This window comes from Astatotilapia calliptera, chromosome 10 (genome assembly GCF_964374335.1).
Source record: "Astatotilapia calliptera chromosome 10, fAstCal68.1, whole genome shotgun sequence".
NCBI lineage: Eukaryota > Metazoa > Chordata > Actinopteri > Cichliformes > Cichlidae > Astatotilapia > Astatotilapia calliptera.
This window is the reverse complement of record NC_137431.1, coordinates 7,063,461-7,087,645: the sequence shown is the minus strand read 5'-3', so window position 1 is coordinate 7,087,645 and position 24,185 is coordinate 7,063,461. Positions and strand designations below refer to the sequence as shown.

General features: G+C 39.4%; 1 protein-coding gene across 1 annotated transcript in view; it reads left to right on the top strand.

Annotated features, from left to right (window-relative positions):
- The window catches only part of alcama (activated leukocyte cell adhesion molecule a), a 176,927-nt gene extending 155,545 nt beyond the window's left edge, over positions 1-21,382 (top strand). The window contains exon 16 of the mRNA XM_080307441.1: positions 20,820-21,382. The gene's annotated coding sequence lies outside the window, so the exon portion shown is untranslated. The remainder of the gene's footprint in view (positions 1-20,819) is intronic.
- The last annotated feature ends 2,803 nt before the right edge of the window (positions 21,383-24,185 follow it).

The following is a 24,185-nucleotide window of genomic DNA, read 5'->3' as shown; positions in this document are numbered from 1 at the left end:
TTAAACTCTTACTACTTCAACATACGTTGACATAGAGCCACCATTCAAACTTTAAAACGAAGACAAGACATTCAACTATTCAACTTGTATTTATCTTTTCAATATCTATTATACTTTTTCTTCAGTTCCAGTTTAAGTTTCATGATGTTTTTTCACCCCTTTCAGAGTTTATAATGGGTGTGTATGGGACGGAATGTTGGGGCTAGAGTGAGACAGCTCAACTGCTAGAGTGAGAGGAGCAAAAAAAATAATCTTAAAATCTTTTTTAAAACTGCTGCTGTGTCCGCAGCGTTTGCTCTACAGGTATGATTTTACCCTCAAAACGTAGCCATGGCTGTCCTCTTTCATCCAATGTGTTTACTATTGTACTAGGTGTTATGGTTCTTTCATAAATGTCACCAATGCACAGCCTCCTCCCTCCAACTCTTCCATAAACTCTAATGTTAAAATGGCTCAGAAGGTTCGTTTGAAAATCAGAAGAGCATGGTGTCTTTCCACTGTCACCACGTCCATATAATCAACTCCACAGACATGAAAACTGAGAATTCAGTAGACTAGACATTGCTGTCGCTCACGGTGAAAGAATTTTGTCAACACGACCTATACTTTTCATTTGGGAAGAATTTGTTTCGGCCTGACTTTTCTGTTCATTTTAAGCAGCAAAAGTGAGGCGCATGTCTGTGTCGTGTGTATGGAGCCATTGGGTGCAGTTACTATAGCAACCAGGCTCACACCTGCCTGCTTAACGAGCTCTCTCTCACTCTGCCAAGGTTAAACCTAAAAATGTTAGATTGTAGTAAGATTAACTTTTTCAAAAGTACAATAAGACAGATTTGACAGGGTTTTGCCACAGATTAATAGTTTGTCACTAGTTAGTATATGCCAACTAAGTAGAGCATTGTGATTGGCACAAAGGTTTTTCAGATCTGGGCAGTTGGAGTCAGTTGATGACTTCAAAATCATCCTTTCTGACTGGATAATTAAAGCTCTCAGCATCTATTGGTCTGTAGTTAATTTCCCCACCTTTTAACTAACGTTTAACTAATCTAATCTCATTTAATGTTTCTGTTTATAGTCTGTATAGTTTATCTCCCCACGAATACACTCAAAGTAGTCTTAAAATAAAACCCACAAAACAGTTCAAGATTTAATACTTTTTATTTGCTCATTTAATGCCAGTTGCCCTGTTTTTCTGTATGTCACTCATTCGCTTATACTTGGGCAAAAAGTACCAATTTGTACACTAGTATAGTGTATTTTTTCCCTCTATCTCTCTATGTCTGTCACACACAGAGACCAACACACAGACATGTATATGCTCATTATTGCTGTTCAAACTGATGGTCAAATTTCCAAGCACCACCTGAACGCCTCATCTGTTTTTAACCTATCACTGGACCAACTGTCGTCATTCCGCTTCGCTCTCTGCTGTGGTAAGTACAGTACACTCAGTACTGCAGTGTTTTATTTTTATGATGGAAAAAATACATGTTTGACATTTAAACTCACATATCAAGTCCAACAGAGTTAAAAAGAATTCAAAGAAGAAAGAAAAAAGAATAACCTTCGCTATCATTTATATACGTTTATGATGTTTCGCTGTTAGCAGCAGTGCTAACGCTAGCTTCGATGCTAATGCTAGCAACAATGCTAACGCTAGCTATAGTGCTAACACTAGCCTTAGCAGTTGTTAACTGACAAAAATAATATTCCTGTGATATTTCTTGCCGGTCAGTGAGACAAAAGTAAGAAATTAGCTTTATTATTGCCATTGTGGCTCAGTTTTAACAGTAAGAGTGCTAGCGCTAGCAGCATTGCTAGCGCTAGCAGCAATGCTAACGCTAGCTGCAATGCTAACGCTAGCTGCATTGCTAACACTAACTGAAGTGCTAATGCTAGCCGGAATGCTAGCGCTAGCAGCAATGCTAAGGCTAGTAACAGTCTAACAGTAGCCTTACATAAGTGGCAATACTTCAGTTAACTAGTTTGAATTGTAAAATGACTGCTGTATCAGTTGGTGTGCTATATTACTCTATAATTACCCTGCTGACTAGAAGTTCAGTGTATCATGTCGTGTGGGCTTTGTATTTCTGTTAGTCTGATAACACTGTACAGACAACTAACGTATTATTTCTCGTTTCTTTCAGGAACCTGACTGACACTGTGCTTTGCCTGGTAGGTGTGCACATACTGTAAGAGAAGTAGACCAAAATAAAAAAATAATATGACTAATATAAGCTGTAAAGTGATGGGTTCAAACTTTGTGCTAGACCTTTTAAACACAATTTTATAATAAATACACATAAGTGCAGCTTAACAATTGGGCTAAAATATTTTTTTCGTACATTTTTGTAGTCACACTACATGTGATTAATTAATGATTCACTCAATCATATTTGTATTTAAAAATATTATTGCTGAATTTAATTAAATATTTATTCTTTTAAAAAGTGCCCAATTATGCAACTTTTTGCACATGGCAGCCGACAACAGTTTAGCTTGAATATTTGTTTTGTCCTTTTGCAGTAGTCACATTTAGTTCATACAATTACCATGTGATATAATTTTAATAAAATTATTTTTTTTCTTGTTTTTTGTTCAGAGTGTGTAGAAGAAGAAGAACAAGGACCAGATCTCCAGTCTTCTCTCTCACATCCCAACCCCCCAACCCCTCTATCCTCTGTCCTGCTCCACCTATTGTCTCTGCCTTCTTTCCATCTGTATTTCACTCTGTGGTTTGTGAGAAATTTTGCCAAACCAACAATCCTTTTGCGGTTTGATTTAAAGCCGTGTCTCTCCTGCTCTGTCTGTTCTCTCTGCTAAATTTTCTCTCTACCTGTTTTTCACTCTTGGCTTGCTGCTGAAAAACGCCAAGCCAACAAAGCAATAAAGAGTGCATATTTTGCCTCAACCTATGAACAAACTGAACAAACAAAGAAAAATCTGCGGTTTGATTTAAAGCCGTGTCTCTCCTGCTCTGTCTGTTCTCACTGCTAAATTTTCTCTCTACCTGTTTTTCACTCTTGGCTTGCTGCTGAAAAACGCCAAGCCATTAAAGCAATAAAGAGTGCATATATTGCCTCTACCTGAGAACAAACTGAACAAACAAAGAAAACTAATTCACGGTTTGATTGTGATTTCCCAGCCGTGTCTCTCCTGCTCTGCCTGTTCTCTCTTCTAAATTTTCTCTCTACCTGTTTTTCACTCTTGGCTTGCTGCTAAGTTGTGCCAAGCCAATAAAGAGAGTGCATAATATTCTCTCAACTGAAGAACAAACTGTCAAACGAAAGACAACTGTTTAAGACAAATAAAAACTGAAATATAAAAACAAAGACAACATCTCCTGGTGTGTGCCACTCTTATCTTGTGAACATATTTTCTAAAGACTAAGAAACACTTGCAGTGTGTGAAAATGCCAAGGAAGCAGAAAAAGTCACAAGCTGCAAAACAACGCTGGAAAAAGTTTCATGAGTTTCACAAAGTACCAACATGTGAACAAGCTGAGTTTGATTTTCCTCAGAGCTCTGCAGAAGACAGTGTGTCTACAAAGACCAATTCTGACAGTGTCAAACAGGCAGGTCAACATGTTCCTGCACATGTACAACAGGTATCTTATGCTGATGCTGTAAAGAGTGGACTGCAGCATGAATTTAATGAACAACATGAGGTGTCATGTGACCCACAGGTGGGTTATGCTGATTTTTTGAAAAGAGGCTGTCACAGTGATGTGACAGGACCATCTCATGCAGAAAGACTGAACCTTGAAAACCAGCCCTCTGTTATACATGTCTGTGCATCTCGCAGCCAGGCTCATCCTAAATATGGAGACTCCAGAAACAAGCAGTGCACATGTAACTCACTCACATTTCTTGCTTTCCTTCATGAGAATGAAAACATGACTACAGCTGACCTTAATCTGGTCTTGGATAAAGGTGATGTGATGTACAAAGAGGCCAAGAAAAGATTTCCTAAAAATATTCATTTGGCTACCGATGAGCTGCCAGACAAAGTTGATGCTCGCAGGTCTATGTATCATGTCAACATGACACAGCCTTCCCGGTATGGGACATTTGAAGAACCTCCAGAGGAGGCAGTAGATACCTTTCTGAGCTTAGAAGCAGGACTGAGCTGCCTGTTGTCAGATGTGCAGTATGCCTTACTGATTATGAGTGGATTGTGTATCGCAGTGTTCAGATCCACATCAGGCATATATGGTTTCTTTGACCCACACCCCAGAACACCCATTGGTCTTCCTCTACTACTACAGTCACGTAATCGTGGTACAGCTGTGATGCTGAAATTCACACTCCTCAGTGACATGATTAAGAGGCTACAAGATTCTTATGAAATGATGGAGATATCACCCTCTTGTAACTATGAACTGAAGCCTGTGCAGTTCTACAGTATGAGCACAGTCAACCTGAGTGATACTATCACAGACACAGTCTGCAGACCAACAGCTGCCACTGCTGTGGCACCTACTCACTCTGATACAACTGTTGATGAAGCAAACCCCTCTACTCCAAGGAGAAACACAACCACTGATCCGACTGAAAATATCTTTTGTCAAATGTCCATTTGTACGCCACTGGTGAAACAAAAAGAAGTCCACATGACTCAGTTCACATCATATGAAGATCAGAATGAACCTCCTAATATACCAACTGAAGAACTATGCAGTGAATTAAGTTTCCTTCCATCAAGTGATGCTTTTTCATGTCAATCAAATGCTGCCATAACAAATGTTGCTGCCTGTGACCTTTCTGATATAGTTTTACAAAAAGTGAAAAAAGTTAATAAACAACAAAGGCAAAAAAGGAAAAGAAGATTAATGGCATCAGAGAAACCCAGAAATCAGAGAAAAGAAAACCAAAAAAGGAAAGAACGACAAAAGTATGCTTCAAATAAAGATCACAAAGAAAAGAAAAAATCTTGCACAAGCGAGACATATAAAAACAATCCTGAAGTTAGACAAAAACAACAACAGTATATGAAAAGACGTTACTGTGAAAATGATGAATTCAGACAGAAACAACAGCAATATATTAGAAGACGTTACTGTGAAAATGATGAATTCAGACAGAAACAACAGCAATATATTAGAAGACGTTACTGTGAAAATGATGAATTCAGACAGAAACAACAGCAATATATTAGAAGACGTTACTGTGAAAATGATGAATTCAGAAAGAAACAAAAACAATATGTTAAAAAACGTTTTTCTGAGAATGCTACAGTTAGAAAGAAACAACAACAATATATTAAAAGACGCTACTGTGACAATGCTGAATTTAGACAAAAAAAAAAAAACTATATAACTAAAAGGTATCAAGAAAACCCTGAATTCAGAGAGAGACAGAGATCTCGAGTGACTCAGCGTTATGCACGTGACAATGCATTCAGAGTAAGACACAGACAACTAATGAAACAACTAATGCGAGACAGGTATCAAAGTAATCTTGCATTCAGGATTATGCACAACATGAGATGTGCCATGAAAATAAAAAGGAAATACAGATGGGTGAACAGACAAACCCAAGAGAGTGACAACAGTGTGATCAACGAGGCCATATCTGTGTTCAAATCACAAATCAAAGCTGGACCATCATACCCATGTACTGTCTGTTTCAAGGCTTCATTTCCAAACCAAGTGCAACCCTGCACAAGGTCAAAGTATGTCAAAAACCCACATGTGGTTGCAACATGTTTGACTGGAAGATTTGTTCATGTTTGTGATGAAAACTGCAGAAATGAGCAGTGCAATGTTCCCGATGAGAGAAAGAGAGAGTGGATTTGTCACACCTGCCACGATCATCTTAAAAATGGATCCATGCCAGCGCTTGCTGTTGCCAATAAACTGGATCTTGCTGATACTCCACCTGAACTGTCTGATCTCAACATACTGGAGAGACATCTCATAGCCAAGTGCATACCATTTGCCAAGATCATTCCTCTTCCCAAAGGCAGACAAAGAGCAATTAGAGGAAATGTGGTCTGTGTCCCATCCGAGGTACAGGAAACTGTTGAAGCATTGCCTCGATTGAGAATTAATTCTCAGATCATGAGAGTAAAACTGAAGAGACGCTTATCTTACAAAGGTCATCAGCTGTTTCAGACTGTAAGCTGGTCTAAACTTGTGCAAGCACTGCATAAACTCAAGCAGATTCATCCACAGTATAAGGATGTGAGCATCAGAGATGATGCTGAGCTGTGTGATCCAACACTTCCTGATGAAGATGATGATGATGATGAAAACATGAATGAGGACGATTATGATGAGGCTGATTTAATGGAAATTGACAGCTGTGAGAAAAATGCACTGAGTGAAGCACAAAATAAAAATGAACAGGACATTGACACGTTACCCTGTGATGGTGAACAATCGCATGAACAGATGAGAGATGATTCAGAGCAAGCAGATGGACTGACTAATGGTGGTTTTGCACTCGAGTCCTGTTTGCAGCCCCCTGATGTGGCTGAGGAGATATTATGTTTCAGTGAAGGAATCTACTCTGTTGCTCCTGCAGAGAGAAACAATCCAATAAGTTTTTTCAAAACACCTAAACTGGAGGCCATGGCCTTCCCTGTGCAGTTTCCTACAGGCCAAAACACACTTGATGAAAGAAGGCTGATCAAAGTATCCCCCAGTGGGTATTTCAAATCAAGACTTTTCTGCATTGATGATCGTTTTGCCAAAGACACAAACTATTTGTTCTTTGCACAGTTTGTGACTGAAATACACTTGGCTACATCCAGCATGACAGTACAGTTAAGGAAGGCAAAGCCTCTGACCAGAGATGGTAGAAAAATAACCTCAGGCATGTTACAAGATAAACATGAGGTGGAGAAACTGGTGCGAAATAAAGATGCAGTGAGATTCATGCAGCCTCTGAGAGGAACCCCAGCCTATTGGGAGAAAACAACAAGAGATCTTTTTGCCATGATCAGACAGTTGGGAACTCCCACGTTCTTTTGCACATTTTCAGCTGCTGAAATGCGCTGGCCTGAAGTGATCGAGGCAATAACAAGGCAGCAAGGTGAACAAGTGAATTTTGAAGGACTCGACTGGTCAGCAAAGTGTGACATCCTGAGAAGCAATCCTGTCACAACAATGCGCATGTTTGACAAGAGAGTTGAAGCATTATTCAGAGATTTACTCTTATCTCCCGCAGAGCCACTTGGCAAAGTCATTGACTACTTTTACAGAGTTGAGTTTCAGCACAGAGGAAGCCCACACATACACTGTCTCCTGTGGGTAGAAGGTGCTCCTGTGTTTGAGGAGGATGATGAGCAAACTGTTGTTGATTTTATAAACAAATACATCACAGCTCAGCTGCCTGATCCACATAAACAACCCGAACTGTACAAAAAAGTAACAGAAGTGCAAAAACACAGTAAGAACCACACAAAGACGTGCTTTAGGAGTTTAAGCTCCGGGTGCCGTTTTGGTTTTCCCAAACCACCCTGCAATGAGACAATGATCACAAGACCCAGTGAGGATGATGCACTGGAAGTAGAAACAGCAAAGAACAAGCTCAGACCACTGAACCAGCTGCTGAATGAACCTGAAACTGCTTCCATGAGTTTAGAGCAGCTCTTGGAAAGATGCAAGTTGACACATGCAGAATATGAGAGATACCTGAATAAAATGAACATGAGGAGTACGATCATACTAAAGCGTGATCCAAAAGACTCTTGGATAAATGGCTATAATCCACATCTGCTTGAAGCCTGGAACAGTAATATCGACATAAGCTTTGTTTTAGATGCTTTCGGCGCTGCAAATTATTTAATGAAATATATATCAAAAAAAGAGGGCGGGCTATCTGAGTACCTGAAAACTGTCATTGAGAACTCCCATAAGGACAGTGTAAATGAGTGCGATGAAATGAGAGCCGTCATGCAGGCATATTCAAAGAAGCGAGAGATCAGTGCACAGGAGTGTGTTGCTCGTGCATGTGGTCTTCACATGAAGCAATGTTCACGTGCTGTAATATTCATTCCAACTGATGATAATCCTGTGAAAATGAGTCGTCCCCTGTCAGTTCTGGACAACACAACACCTGAGTCTTCCAATGTTTGGATGACATCTTTGAATGACAAATACAAAGCCAGACCTGAAACACCAGAGTATGAGGAGATGTGCATGGCAGACTTTGCTGCTACTTGCAGGATTGTCTATGGCCAACAGAAAAAAGGTAAAGATGTTTTGCCCCTTCTCAATGAGATGGGGTTTGTGCAAAGGCGCAAAAACAATAAGCCTGCTATCATCAGATTTCACCGCTGCTCACAAGAAAAACATCCAGAGCAATATTACGGAAGACTGCTTAAACTGTACCTTCCTCATCGTTCAGACCACGAACTGAAAACACCATCGTTGCCAACCTATCAGGCTTTCTATGGTGCTGGCTGTGTACAGCTGCCAGGTACTGACCGTCTTGAGTACGTGCAACACATTGTCAAAAGAAACAGAGAAAAATATGAGAAAAACAGTGAGGAGATCGAGAGCGCTGTTGAGGAATATGAGCAGAACAGAGGTGTGACTGACGAATGGTGTAATCTGGCACCTGAATCAGATCTCGTAAGGTTGCCACTTGTTGAACAAGAAAGAGAGCGAGACAATGAAAATGAACAGGAAGATGTGCCCGACTACAGCCGTCAGGCTGATGCTTCAACAGAAGTCAGAGCCATCAGGGAACCCCCTGCTATTGATCCCACATTGTTACGTCAGATGTTTCAAAATCTGAATAAGAAGCAAGCCTGCATATTTTATGCAGTTAGAGACTGGTGCATTAAAAGAGTCTGTGCTCTAAATCCAGAGCAGTTTTTCTTTTATATTAATGGTGGTGCTGGAACAGGAAAATCACATCTTATCAAATGCATCTACTCAGAAGCATCTAAGATACTGAGCAAAGTGCCCAGATATGCAGACGACGTTGACATATCAAAACCCACTGTCCTGTTAACTGCTTTCACTGGGACTGCAGCTTTTAACATTTCTGGAACAACACTGCATTCTCTTCTCAAGCTCCCGAGAAGCTTAAAACCTCCCATTCAGGGACTTGGCAATCAGCTGGATGAAGTCAGATCAGAACTTTTGAATGCTGAAATAATCGTCATTGACGAAGTGTCTATGGTGTCAAGACATCTCTTTGCATATGTAGATGCAAGACTCAAACAGATCAAAGGGACTCGGAGACCCTTTGGAGGCATGTCAGTCATTGCTGTCGGAGACTTCTATCAGCTACCCCCAGTGCGACAGTCTAAACCTCTCTGTGTGCACGACCCGTCCGAGATCGACCTGTGGCGGGAGCATTTTCAGATGATCACTCTGACTGAGATTATGCGTCAGAAAGATGATGTTGTCTTTGCTGAGATGCTGAACAGAATTCGTGTAAAAGGAAAGTTGGATGAGCTTTGCGAAGCAGATAGAGATTTGTTGTTACAGGCCATAACTGAACCAGCCCATTGTCCGACTGATGCATTGCACATTTTTGCAACTAATAAAGAAGTGGATGCACACAACTCTTCAACACTGGCTCTGCTCCACACTCATATCATTGACATCCATGCAGATGATTATAGAAAAGATCCTAGAACTGGCAGAATGGCACTTCAAGACAGACCGTTGAAAGGAGGTAAAAACGAGTTACCAGACACACTGAAAGTTGCAGAAGGAGCTCGTGTCATGCTCACCAGAAACATTGACATACAAAATGGTTTGGTTAATGGAGCTTTTGGAAAACTACTTAGAGTAGTTCACTCTGAAAACGACCAACACATCATCAAACTTGGACTTAAAATGGATAATGAGACATCTGGAAAGAATAACCGCACACCAGCAGACGACATGGTGTACATTGAGAGAGCAGAGGAGAATCTGAAGCAGAAAGGAGTGGTACGAAGACAGTTCCCAGTGAAGCTGGCCTTTGCATGTACAATACATAAGGTACAGGGTATGACAACTACATCAGCTGTTGTCTCTCTTAAGAGCATTTTTGAGCCCGGCATGGCCTACGTAGCTGTCAGTAGAGTGACGTCTCTCAGTGGACTGTATCTTCTTGATATGGAGGAGAAAAAAATATTCACCAACCCAGAAATCACTGCAGCACTTGAGAACATGAGACAAGCCAACCTTGATGACATGATGCCTCTTCTACACGTGAGGCAAACACTGAGCAGGTCAGAGGTTTTCACCATTGTTCATCATAATACAGAGGGACTGCCAGCTCACATTAATGACATCAAAAGTCACCATGAATTGTGTCTAGCAGATGTTTTGTGCCTAACAGAAACACACCTGCGGGGCTCTTTTGTCGCAGAGAGTCTCCACTTGGAAAATTACAATTTGTTCAAACGCAACAGACACCTGTCCTACACAAACTTTCCCCAGATGGCAAACAGAAGTGGTGGTGGAGTTGCTGTTTATGTGAAAAGTGACATTCAAGTGCATGAAAAACAGTACATCCATAATGTAACTGACCTTGAATTTCTGGCTTTAAAGGTTGAAGCACCAGTCAGTGCTCTGATTGCAGTTGTATACAGACCTCCAGACTACACTCTGAGGCCATTCCTGAAAAACCTGGTAAGCCTATTAGACTCATTGGAGATCATGGACTGTCATCCCATCATAGTTTGTGGTGATTTTAATGAGAATGTTTTATCCAGTGCAAACAAACCAATCATGGAGTTGTTTGAATCTAGGGGATACGCACAGGTCATCACTGCCCCTACCACAGAGAAGAACACACTGCTTGACCTCATTTTCATTTCTCAGCCAGATCGATGTCTCCATTTTGGAGTCATGAAGACATACCATAGTTACCATGACCCAGTATACTGTGTATTGTCCTGTGATGATTCATGATCTAGATCTTTGAATACAGTAAGTAATTTCTATATTTTTGAATGACTTAAGAAAGTAGAGCGATATTTAAAAGTTGACGCTCTGCATTGCAGTATAATGGTTGAATTGTTTACATAAAATACAATTACATGAATTAAGTAATGATATCAGTAAAAGATGACAATTTTATTTATCACAGAAAATCTAAAATTCACTAACAGTAACCTATAAATGTCAGAAAAATCAAATATAGCAGTTTAAAATGAATAGTGTAGGCATATCCTCTCTGCAGCCAGGCTTCAACATCCTGCCAGGCTGCCCCAGTCTCACCGTGGCTGGGAGGGAGGGAGGGTGGACCAGAGGATTGCCTACACAACACATAAATGTTCAACAGCTTCTTCATTGTTTCTGAGAGAACAATAATGACTAAAGGTTGCTTTTTAAAAAAACAAACAAACAAACAAACAAACAAACCTAATTACAGCAATAATGACAGTTAAGCCACTTTATGTGTGCCTCTATTTTGAAATACTATTTACAAAAATGTTATTATTTTGGTTTGTTATAAACTTTAAACTTTTTCAAAAGTATACGATTATATTTTTGGACAAATCTTTCGATGAAACATACATTTTTATGAGCTTTTATCATGTTTCGGCCAGTGCAATCATCAGGGTGGGTCTGGGTTGATAACTGCACATTTCTGGCCAGAAATGTTTCAGCAGTGTTACATAAGTAGTACATATGTAACACTTGCTTTCTGTTACCAGCTGATACCCTACATTTGTATAGACATTGGATGGTGTGAGGTTGGGGAGTTGAGTGGGGGGGGGGGGGGGGGTTTACGGTGGGAGCTGAGGGGGGGGGGTGTTAGGTTTTCTTTTTTCTTTTTCTTTTTTAAGAGAGACACAGTCCTCCTGTGTCTTCTCCAAGCTTCACATGTAAGATCCAACAGTGTGAAGCACATAGCAGCTAGAAACTGTAATGCCACAGATCAGAGAGGCTTCATCATCACCATCTTCATCGCCGTACGATCAGAGCGTGAGACTTCACATCTGGAGCACAGGAGACATTCTGTGATAAGTCCTCCTTCTAGCTTGTCCCACAAGCAGTCGGTGAGATTTACTCACAACAAAAAGGGTTAATGACATAATTTCCATGAAAACATGTATTCATTCTTTGTAAAGTGTTTAAATTGTGTTTTCACTTGACCTTAGGAGTGTTAGAGTGTATTGTAATGTCTGTACTCAGGTGTTTCCCTCTGTGATCCATCCCCATCACAGCTGAGACACTCAGGACTGAACAGACTGCACAGTTTCTGTGACCGAGCCTCCAAAACACCTTCTTTGAAACCACTCATGATAGAAGGGCTTCATATTTGCAGCAGCACTACTACAGGTATTCAGTTTATTACAGGATGTGTTTGTTTCTTAGGACCAGCTCTGAGTGCACACTACCTAACATATACACCTTTCTGTTCATTACAAACCAACTACTCTGGATCATATGGCCAGTTGGCAGGAATGTTGCTGCAGGAAAACATCCCTGGAGATCACCATCATTGTCAGACTGACTGTGCCTCCTCTGTGCAGTGTCAAGATCCTCTCTAAATGAGTGTGTAAGTTAACATTTTCATTATTTTATTCCCTTTGACAAGACAAGTATCACTGATATTTACATTTACAACTACATATGTTCCCGTTTTCTGCTCTTCTTTTAAAGTCCTCAGCTATCCTGCTTCTGTGCTGCTTGCCACACATCAAACACTGGCCGGATGACAGGGAGGATCCACTCTGAAGTCACTGGACGTGATGAGGATCATATGGGACTTCATAGTTTCACAGAAACATTGTGCTCTGTGATTACAGGTTTTAAATGGACATAATGACTGCCTCTCTCTGATCAACAGGCTAAAGGATTGTTTTCATTGTTAGTGCTCTGTACAATGTATGCTTATTTAGTATTTCATCACAGAGCAAACCTTTATTTATTTAACATTTTTTTATTTTGTTTTAATGTTGAATTAACTGTAGGGATTTTTTTAAGTGGGCACTTGGGATGTCATATGACCAGAAATGTGGTAACTGGAATTCAACAGTATGGAAGAAAAAATCTGCTGAGAACGAAACACATACAAAAACCCCCAAGAAAATTCAAATTCATTCCATGTAATCCAATCTAAAACATTTTAAACTGCTGAACAGCAACACAAACAGTGTTAAAAAACAGTGTTAACAGAATGATTATGATGATTTTGTACCAAAGTTTCAGGTCACATGGCACACCTAGTGTGTAGTGTGGGGTATCAGCTGGTAAGTATAGGTTTTTTCATATTTGTGTCCTTAGAGTTTAGATAGATAAAGCCTTGTGTATAATAATTAGTCATAACCACAACTCAAAGTCAGGGACTAACTAAATTTGGGACTTTGTGTCTGAGCCCAGGTTAAAACAATGTGTAAAAAAGCATTTAGTGGCATGGCTGAACAATGCTGTATTGATACTTATTTATCCATGTTCACAAAAAGGACTAATGTGTTTATTTGATTATTTGCATGTGTTAAACTGTGTCACCACCTTAGGCTTTCATTTGAGTTTACTCACAAATCTCTATACAGTTCTCTTTTACCACTGTGTGGACTCTGTTTACATTAAAACATAAAAAAGAATGAGTAATAAAAAGATGTGTAGACAGATCAGAAGATTAAGTAGACCGATAGAAACAGCTGTTCAGCCATGTTCTAAGAAACCAACACAATTTAAAGGTTCAGGATTGTGGTTTTAAAAGTTGAATTTTCATGTATTTCATATGTTGCTCATTATTTTTTATTTAGTTATTTAATTTAGTTATTTTTCTTTATTCTACCAGTCCTTTTCAGAAAGAAGCTGTAAAATATGACTTAAGATTTTTATGTTATTTTCTATGACATACAAAACAAATTGATGTATGTAATACTATTAAACATGATATACACATGTGAATATGTCTGAAAAACATCATGCTGTATATTAAAGTTTGTATTTTCTGCAGAATGTTTGTTCATCTTTTAAGTTCATTTCAATTAGAAGAATATGAACTTTTAATATTCATTCAGAGGTTTTCTGACTCTAAATTTTCTTTTGTCATTACTCATCTTTTTATTATTTACATTTTAAACATGCTTAGCTTTTTCCAACTTCTTCTGTGTGAACATCAGCTTTCAAAAGTTCTGCACTTTTATTTTCAGGTTAAAAATTCTGTATTTTCCAGCTCATTCAGATTTTTAACTTAACATTCAGCAATTAATTCATTTCAGTGCATACATTCAGATTCAAGCATTCACACTGCAGTTTCTTCAGAAAATGCACTTTCTAGTTCGTGTATGATTTTTGTCATTTTGATATGTCATGTATTTAATAATAATGAGAAAATTCTATAAATTTCATAGAAAATCAGTTTTAATGTCTTTACAGTGTACACACGATCCCCCATTATTTCCCCAAAACAATAAAGAAATAACTAGATAGTATCTAAAACTAAACCAAAGAGTAAAATAGCAAAATGTGGATCATTAACATTAGGTCTCTCTCTTCTAAGTCCCTGTTAGTACATGAATTAATAATTGATCAACAAGTTGCCGTACTATGGTGGCTGGGAAGTGCAAATCGCAACAAAATAAAAAACCGCAACAAAATACAAAAACCCCACAACAAAATACAAAAACCCCACAACAAATTACAAAAAAACCGCAACAAAATACCAAAACCCCACAACAAAATACAAAAAGCCCACAACAAAATACAAAAACCCCACAACAAAATACAAAACCCCCACAACAAATTACAAAAACCCCACAACAAATTAAAAGTCCTTGACAGAAAGGGATTGTCTGAAATACTGGAAGTGACACAAGCGTGATGTCACGAGAGGGGGCGTGGTCAGGATTTTTGGTTGAGGTGCCACATTTCTGGGCCGAACAAAGCGCTAGCGAAAGAGCGAAAGTACACGGATAACACCAGCTATGGTTCGTACTTGCTGTGCGGTCGGTTGTAAAGTTAGATCGCACGACCGGCAAGGGAATAAGGTTGAAAAGGGTTTATCTTTTCATTCTTTCCCCACCTGGAAGCAACATGAGGCAGCTCATGTATCGGATGTTACCAAAAGAATGCGTCTAGTCTGGATAGCAGCTGTGAGATGAGCTGATATCCAGTTCTCTTCCAATATCTCTCCAAATATCTGTTGGTGTGCTCCAGACATTTTCATTCCCGTAAGTTATAGATATGTTCATATCAATCTTTATCCGGTCTTTAAGTCTGACGTCACTAGCCGTGTCTGGGCTCAAACTCAGCTGCACGTCCATAAATTACAGGATCACTGTGGCATCACTGAGAGTTGAAAAACTATCTAAAGTCTTTCATCTGTAATAAAATGATCAGCGTTCTGCTCTACCATGTGTAACAATTGAGTTTATCATCCAGGCATCCATGAAAACTGTTGGCAGAGGTATGAAAATGCGCAGGAAAATCTGACGTGCATGGCAAACTTCATCAACAGCATTTAGGGAGGAATAAACACACATCAGCCTTCGGCCATTTTTGATGAACGCATACGCCCCCTAGAGCGCGCTAACTTTATTAACAGCCACACAAATGCAAATCACACATCAAACATAAATAAACCATTTGACTGTCTCCATAATTGAGAGCATTTTCTCTTCTTATTTCAACACCCCCACTTGCTCTCATATTATGATGCTCTTAAGTAAACAAAAAAAACAACAAACAAAAGGTTTCTTCCTCAGTACTGTATACATGTCCGTATACCACGTTAATGCCCAAACATAAACTTCTCAAACTTGAACAACTTAACTTTTGTTGCAGGCTTTGTCATTACATCTGCAACCATCTCTTCTGTTGAACAATAATCCTGCACTCACAGTTGACATCACAAAGTGGTACTTTATGTCAACATGTTTACATCTCTGTCTCGTCACAGGATTCTTCGCCAACGCAATTGCACCCTGATTATCTTCATGAACTTTTGGCGGTGCATATTTTTGTCCATCAATACCTTGTAACAGTTGCATTAGGTACAATTTCTTGTAGGGTCGCAGCTAAAGCCATGTACTCCGCTTCACAGGTAGATAATGCAACAGTAGGTTGTCTTTTGGTTTTCCATGAGATTAAAGGACCATCTACAGACAAGCTTATGCAATAACCAGTTGTACTCCGTCTGTCTGTTACATCAGCTACCCAATCAGCATCGCTGTATGCCCACAACCTCAGTTCTTTGTTGTCACATTTCCTGTAACACAGTTCTTTCTCGGTTGTCCCTTTCAGATACCTCAGTACATGTTTTACTGTAGTCCATTGGTCTTCAGTTGGCTCAGTAAAGTACTGTGAAAGTTTACTGACTATAAAACTCAAGTCTGGTCTTGTGCATGTAGCCAAATAGATCAGACTACCAACTGCCTCTCTGTACCTTTTGACATCACTCATCCTTTCTGCATCATCAGCATAGTTCAGTTTTTGCTCACAAGGTGTCTGTCTTTCTTTACAATCCTGCATGTTGAATCTTTCAAGTATTTTTTCCACATATTGTTTTTGTGATATTTTTACACAGTTATCACTCTGGTCAAAATCTATACCAATGAAATGTCTCAGTTTACCCAAATCCTTCATTTTGAATTTTGCTGCAAGCATTTTCTACACAACAGTTAGTTCACTTTCATCACTAGCAGCAATGATCAGGTCATCTACCCATACAATCAGAATCACCTTCTTATTTTCTGTCATTTTTGTGTAAACACAATGGTCAGCGGGGTTTTGCACGAAGTTGTTCTCACTCAGATATTCATGCAACAACTTGTTCCAATTCCGGCCTGATTGTTTTAGCCCATATAGCGACTTTTTCAACTTGCACACCAGTTTTTCATTTGTGTCGGATTTTACCTCATAACCCTCAGGTTGTTCCATGAATACCTCACAATCTATTGGTGCGTGAAGATAGGCAGCTTTAACATCCATCTGATGTAAAAGCATGTTTTCTTGTGCTGCCTTTTGCATCAACACTCTGATACTAGTCAGGTTAGCAGTAGGGGAAAATGTTTCTTCATAATCCACACCTATCCTCTGACTATATCCTTTAGCAACATAACGTGCCTTGTACCTCTCAGATCCATCAACATTGTTTTTGACTGCGTACACCCATCTACCCCCCACTATCTTCTTACCCTCAGGCACAGTGGTTAAGGTAAATGTGTCATTTTCTCTTAGTGATTGCATCTCTTCATCCATTGCACTGACCCATTTCTCTGAGTTAGATGAAGTTATTGCTTCCTTGAATGTTTGGGGAATGTTACACATTGCTCTGTAACAATAATCCATGTTTGTAAGTACTTGATCACAATCCTCCTTATCAGTAACATATTCACTTAAATACCCAGGCCTCTTTCTCACTCTGGAAGGATACCTTGCAGCCTCGCAGTCGAGTTCATTCTCCTGTGACTGGCTGCTCATCTCAGACATGCTTACTGGGATCTGTTCCTGAGTATCTGTATGTTCTGTACTCACATCAGTCTGTTCTCTGGTCTTGGTGAACCTGTTTGGTGTCTCAAAGTCACCCTCATCATCTGGCACCTTGTCAGTCTGTGTTTGTCTCTCTACTCTTGTTTTAGTCTCAAACTTCACCAGTCTATGCTTCTGTACTTTCCCACTGTCTGGGTAGTAGACCATATAAGCTGGACTGTTCTTGTCATATCCAACAAAAATTCCTTTCTCACACCTTGAGTCTAGTTTTCTCTTGTTCTGCCTGTAGGCATAACACACTGACCCAAATGTCTGCATCCTGGAAAGGTTTGGCCTTCTTCCTGCATTAAATATGGTGTCTGTTCTGTGCGTCTGTTAAAACATCTATTCCTCACTACAGCTGCTGTTTGCACTGCGTAAGTCCACAACTCTTTAGGTAACTGTTTCTCTATTAACATACACCTGGCCATATCAAAAAGAGTGCGCCAATTGCGTTCTGCAGTACCATTTTGGTGTGGTGAGTATGGTCCTGAGGTCTCATGCCTGATTCCATTTTTGCTAAGGAGTGCCTGATACTCATTTCCCATAAACTCTGTTCCATTGTCAGACCTGATACATTTAACTTGCCCATACGGGGCTGTATCAGCCAAAAACTTCTGTGTTGCTTTTGCTGTGTCACTCTTATTTTTCAGAAAATACACAAACACTGCACTGGAATAGTCATCAGTGAATGATAGTGCAAATCTATATCCATCTCTGGACTCTGGGTCTACTGGACCAGCTAGATCTGTGTGTACCAGCTCTAAGGCGGTTTTGGCTCGTGCATCAGGGTCCCTGTTTCTAGTTTGAACAAACTTTCCCTGTGTGCACACTTCACAATGCAAGACAGATTTATCTGTTTTTCCTTTGATTGCCATACCATCAACAACACCCTGTAATCTCTGAATGTCATCATAATTACAGTGACCAAGAATTTCATGCCATGTTTGCATGTCATAGCAACCCTTACACTGGTCTTTACCTTCAGTGTTTACTGTTTGTAGGTAGTACAGTCTGTTGTACTCATGTATTGGGAAACTTGTACCGTCTTTGTGTTGCAGGGTGTCTTTTCCTTGCTTGAAGATCATAGTTGCTCCATTTGAGGTAGCTGCTTTCACAGAGAAGATGTCTTGTGGATACGATGGGATGTACAGTGCCTGTTTCAAGGTTGTTTTGTGGCACTGCCCCCTGCTGTCCATCAAGCAAAACTCTGCCTCCCCTCTTTGCTCTGCAACTCCAGTGCACTTAGTGTCGTCAGCCAACTCTACGTAGTGTGACTTGGGCTGGAAACTGTCGTTGAATGTCCTGAACTTTGTTACATCTGTAACAATATGCGAAGTTGCCCCTGTGTCCACCATCAGACCCTTTTTGTTGATGCCATGCTCTGACTGGAACGCTGCATCCTCGCTGCTTACCCGGAATGCGTAGTCTTTGCTACCCGACTCCTCGGAAACTTTCCGTGCATTGTCTTGCCGCCGTTTCCGTCTGCATGTTGAGTGGGTGGTGCTTTGTGGTGCTTTTACACTCGCTACACCACTGCTTGCGCTGACACGTCCTGGCTTTGTGTCCCTTTAATCCGCATCTGAAACACACTATGTCTGCGTTGCCGGCCCCACGGTCATTCGATTTTTCAAACGTGGGATTGTCGCTCGGTCGTACACGTGCTTTCATGATGTTGTCATCTGACGCTGCAGCGCGCATTTTCTCTGTGTCTTCAAAGCTTCGCAGTTTAGTTTTAAATTCAGCAAAAGTCACTTCAACTTCACTTTGTGTGACATGGATCGCAAACGGTTTGAACGATTCTGGCAGTCCCTTCAAAACCATTGCTACCAATAGCCCATCACTCAAAGTGCAAATTAGAGTGAGAACATGTGGAGGCTCTGGCTACGTTCACACTGCACGCGAAAGCGCATCAAATTCGACTTTTTTGACCGTATGCGACCCATATCCAATCATGGTATGACGGTGTAAAAACAGCACAAATCCGATATTTTCAAATCCGATCTGGGTCACTTTCGTATGTGGTACTTAATCCGATACATATCTGATGTTTTAGAAAGCAACTGCTGTTTGAATGGTCGTGTCGCATTAAATCCGTCTTTTATTTCACTGACACAAAACATATGCCAATTATCAGCGCTGGAGAAGACATTGAGAACACATGAGCGCTTCGTGTGCATCCCGTGCAGATGTTAGTGAAACTGTTGGGAAGACAACGTGAACATTTTATTTATACTGTATAATCTGCAGATTCTGACAGAAATCTGCAACTATCCTTTGAAGCACCGCTCCTCTCTAAAACAACAATAAGGATAATTATTAGGCCATATATAAATAACAAAATAACTTAAAGCAAAATTGGACAACGTAAAGTCTGAAACAAGTCTTTATATTAAGGGCCATCAGTCAAACAATACTGTTTGGTCTGGGTCTAAACAGAGCGCGTTGTGTGTGACGTCTTCTTTTGCGCATGCGGGCCACTTTGAGGGTTCACAAAGGACCGTGTTTGCTGTCACATTTTATTTGTAGTGTGAACAAGCAGACACAAAATCAGATTTAAATTTTTTTAAAAATCGGAATTGAGCATTAAGACCTCCAGTGTGAACGTAGCCATAGTGAGTTCAGTGCACTGATGTGACATTGTCCTGAAGGATTTAGTTATTCTCAATGGTTAAAGAAATTGCAATTATTTATTCATATTTATTATAAATAATCCTAATTATATATCTTGCTTCCATGTTTGTGTCCTGTGTCACAAAAAATAAATTTTTTACTATAATACATTGATTAATGACCTGCAGAATCTCCTTATCATATTACGTGTCCATAATTGTCACCTAAAGTCAAACTTTATGCTTTCTCCATCTTGAAAGTGATGACATCCTTGCATTACATACTTTAGGTTCATTTTCTGAAGGCAGGTTTCTGAAAGAGAACAGGCAGATTTGGAATATAACATGCAGCGTTCTATAGATGGATACATAAACGACCGGGCCTTTGCATCCGTGGCACCCAGACTCTGGAATAACCTCCCCGTTCATATTCGCACTGCCGAGTCTATCCAGTCTTTTAAATTACGTCTTAAAACGTATTTTTTTACTTTGGCTTTTGATTCTGTCTAGTTGGCTGTTTTAGCTTGTTGCGTTGTTACCTATTGTTTGTTGTCCTCTTTTATTGTTTGTTTTAACTGTCTCATGTTTTTATTGACTGTGAAGCACTATGGTCAACACTGTTGTTTTAATATGTGCTATATAAATAAATTTTGATTTGATTTGATTTGATAAAAAAATGAAAAATTACATGTATGTGCTAACTTTCTAAATACTTTGTTACATTTATGATAAAATGGATTTGAAAGTAGATAAAACACATTTATGTCGGCCTTGGCTCAGTAGAGTCCTTGTCTTTAAATTAACTTTGTATGTTTCAGGTACTGCACTCTCAAAGACTGAATGAACCAGCATTGGGTTCATTGCTGGCTCACAACATTCCCTGTGAGCATCACAGGGGAATGTTGAAGCCGCCCACTGCACCTGTATGGCCGGAGTCGTGGAGACCTGCATCCATGTCGCTGCTCTTCTGTTTAATGTAGAAGCAACAGTGCAGATCTGTGGCACAAGGACTGTTACAGATGAACCTGCATACTGGGTTTTTCTGGGTAATATGACCAAGATACAGCCAGAGGTTGGCCATAAGATAGACTTCTCCTCTTCAGCTGCCCAAAAACGGCTCTGGATGAAAACATAAACAGACCATCCGTATTGAAAGGTAAATGGAGCCGTCCCCAAAAACAAAAAATCCCACCTGCTAATGTGGAGGAGTTGTCACTGCTATTGGAATCTTTGCTGGAGCACAGTAAAGCTGTGGGTTGTGGGAATGACCCATAATGTTTTATATAGGGATCTAGATTTATGCCTGAAGTGCACTGCCATGTAAATAATTTGCATTTACTGAATATGTACTGACTGAGTACCACTGTTCAAAAGTTGAATAAAGAAACAAACTAATTTTTGCTCTTTTTTTTATTAAAACCACCTTATAGAACATCACATCAGTTACATGTAGAATCCATGTCATTTATAGTTTATAAAGGACAAAATGTTTACACAAAATCATGACAGCATTTACACGATATCACCCACTACTAACGTTACTTTATTTACTATCAATTACTTCAATTTATCTTTTGAAAAATTACCGCTATTTATACAGCACAAGACTTAAGAATATTTGACAGGAGCAGGTTTCATTTTTCCCTGGTTTTATTATCACACTGTTCACCAAAACGCAGCAAACCTTCACCATCTTATCCAGGAGGGTCACCTCTTCATGTGAGGACATGGAAGAAGTAATCTGATTGGCATGGTGGTATGTTTGAAGCAGGTCCCTTGTGTAGCACTGGAACCCAGTCACGATGTCATCCAGGCTGGTTTGCTGCAATAATGCCAAATAATTAGCAAGTCTATAAATAGAAGGTAGTTCTGCAAAATCACTCAGTAGGATGTTTTTTTCTAATTTGCTATGACCTCAGAGTGCATCGAAAATAAAACTAATAGGCTATAAAGAGTGATATGAACATATTCTCTTGCCGGTGTTGTGCCAAAAAGTGATTGTCTGCCAGAAACTGATTGCCGTCTGCGGGAGCGCGCGCAGCTGCTTAAAGCTGCAGCGCCCGGATTACTTGCGTTGCCAGCTACTTCCGTGCAACTGATATAACGGGGGGGGCAAACAAACAAACACATTTATGCCTTTGTTATTAGGCAAAGGTATGCATTTAAGGAACTTCAACGTTTCTTGTAACTGAATTATGACGCTTTTCAGAACGTTGCTTTCGGTGTGTAGCGCAGTCACGAATGACTACACGCATCACGATGGAATAATTAATGCCTACAGGTTTAGTATGTCTACTCTCGTTGTTCATATTTGTTATAAGACTGTCGAATAGTAGTTAAAACAATAAAGACCTATTGTGCCAGTATCACCATGACTCTTTCTTGTTTGTTAAGAATAACGACTGAGAGCATGGCATTTTAGCGCTACCAAAAAGTCATTGTGGCCTATAACTCGTCACTGAAACAATATTTCTGCTTCAAACTTGGCGGATGTCATTCAGAAGGGTCATATGTCAAATATTACATCTCAAACAGTCCCTTAGAACTGCTGGATAACCTGTAAAGGAACATTAACATTGATAATATGCCATTTTCAGCCTGCCAAAAAGTGATTGTGGACTATATCTTGTCACTAAAGCAATATTTCTGCTTCAAACTAGGCGGATGTCATTCAGATGGGTCATATGTCAAATATTATATCTCAAACAGTCCCTTAGAACTGCTGAATAACTTGTACAAGAACAATAACACTGATAATATGCCATTTTCAAGCTGCCAAAAAGTGATTGTGGACTATAACTTGTCACTGAAACAATATTTCTGCATCAAACTTGTTGGGTATCATCCAAAAGGGTTATATGTGACACATTATATCTCAAACAGTCTCTAAGGACTGCTGAATAACTTTTAAGGGAACATTAATACCCATAATATGCCATTTTCGACCTGCCAAAAAGTGATTGTGGACTATATCTTGTCACTGAAACAATATTTCTGCATCAAACTTGCTGGGTATCATCCAAAAGGGTTATATGTGACATCTATAGCCCATTGTGTAAGCCAGTTCTTGTCATTTAGTTAATATGACATGTATTTCTTGTCTGTGTGTTTCTTGTTGTCAAGCCTCCCTTGTTGGTTCGTGTCATGTCTGTAATTTGTTATACTTGCTGTTTTACTTTGACAGTCCTGTGCTTCTTTCTTCTTAGTGCTTAATTTTACTCTTCTACTGTGATGTCATAATTTTCATTTCATTAAGCTGTTTCCCTATATGTTTCCAATGTCCATGATCACCTCCTGTCTGTATCTCAGACCTTTTTCTTCCTTTGTTTTGCTGTCAAGTCATCTGTGTATTTTACCTTCACGTAGTCATCATAGATAAGATAACATAAGATAAGATAGGATAAGACTTTATTGATCACACAATGGTGAAATTTTTGTGTTACCTCAGATCAAGTAGGTAGGTATCAGAAGGAAAATACAAAAATAACAATAAATACAAACAAATATAAAATACACTTTATACAACGGTAGCATACAAAGTATGTGCTTATGGATGTGCTTGTGGAAATATCCAAGACATAAACTATATAGCTTAACATATTCTACCATTACTGTTCCTGTGAAGTAATAGATATCTATACGTATAGACATGTACATGAACACACACGTAGACAATAAATATACACATGTATACATACATATATACCTGCACACCTCCATAAACAGAGAAGGTGCATTTTGCATTAATTTTGATCATATGATGACCACAAAGTCCAGTGAATTATGACATCGTCATTGAAGAGTTATAGAGTTTAACTGCTGTTGGGATGAATGATCTGCGAAAGCACTCCTTCCTGCAGCAAGGATGTTTCAGGAAGGAGCTGTGATATATAAATTGGTTTATATTTAGCATAGTTTCATAACAGTTTTCATAATTATTTTCCAACTTTAGTTGTTTCTCCTGTTCCATCTTTGCTTGAGTTTTGTCATGTTTACCTGCCTTAATAAAATCACTTGCTTTTGGTTCTAGTCTCTGCTCTGTCTCTTCCAGTGTCTCCATTTGTGTCCTCTTTCTTGTTCAACACGAGCACTTACTATGATTTTCTAAAAATAAATATGATTCCAATTTTTGGAATAGCAAATCTTACTTCAAATAATGACTGCATTGTTATATATTTTATTCA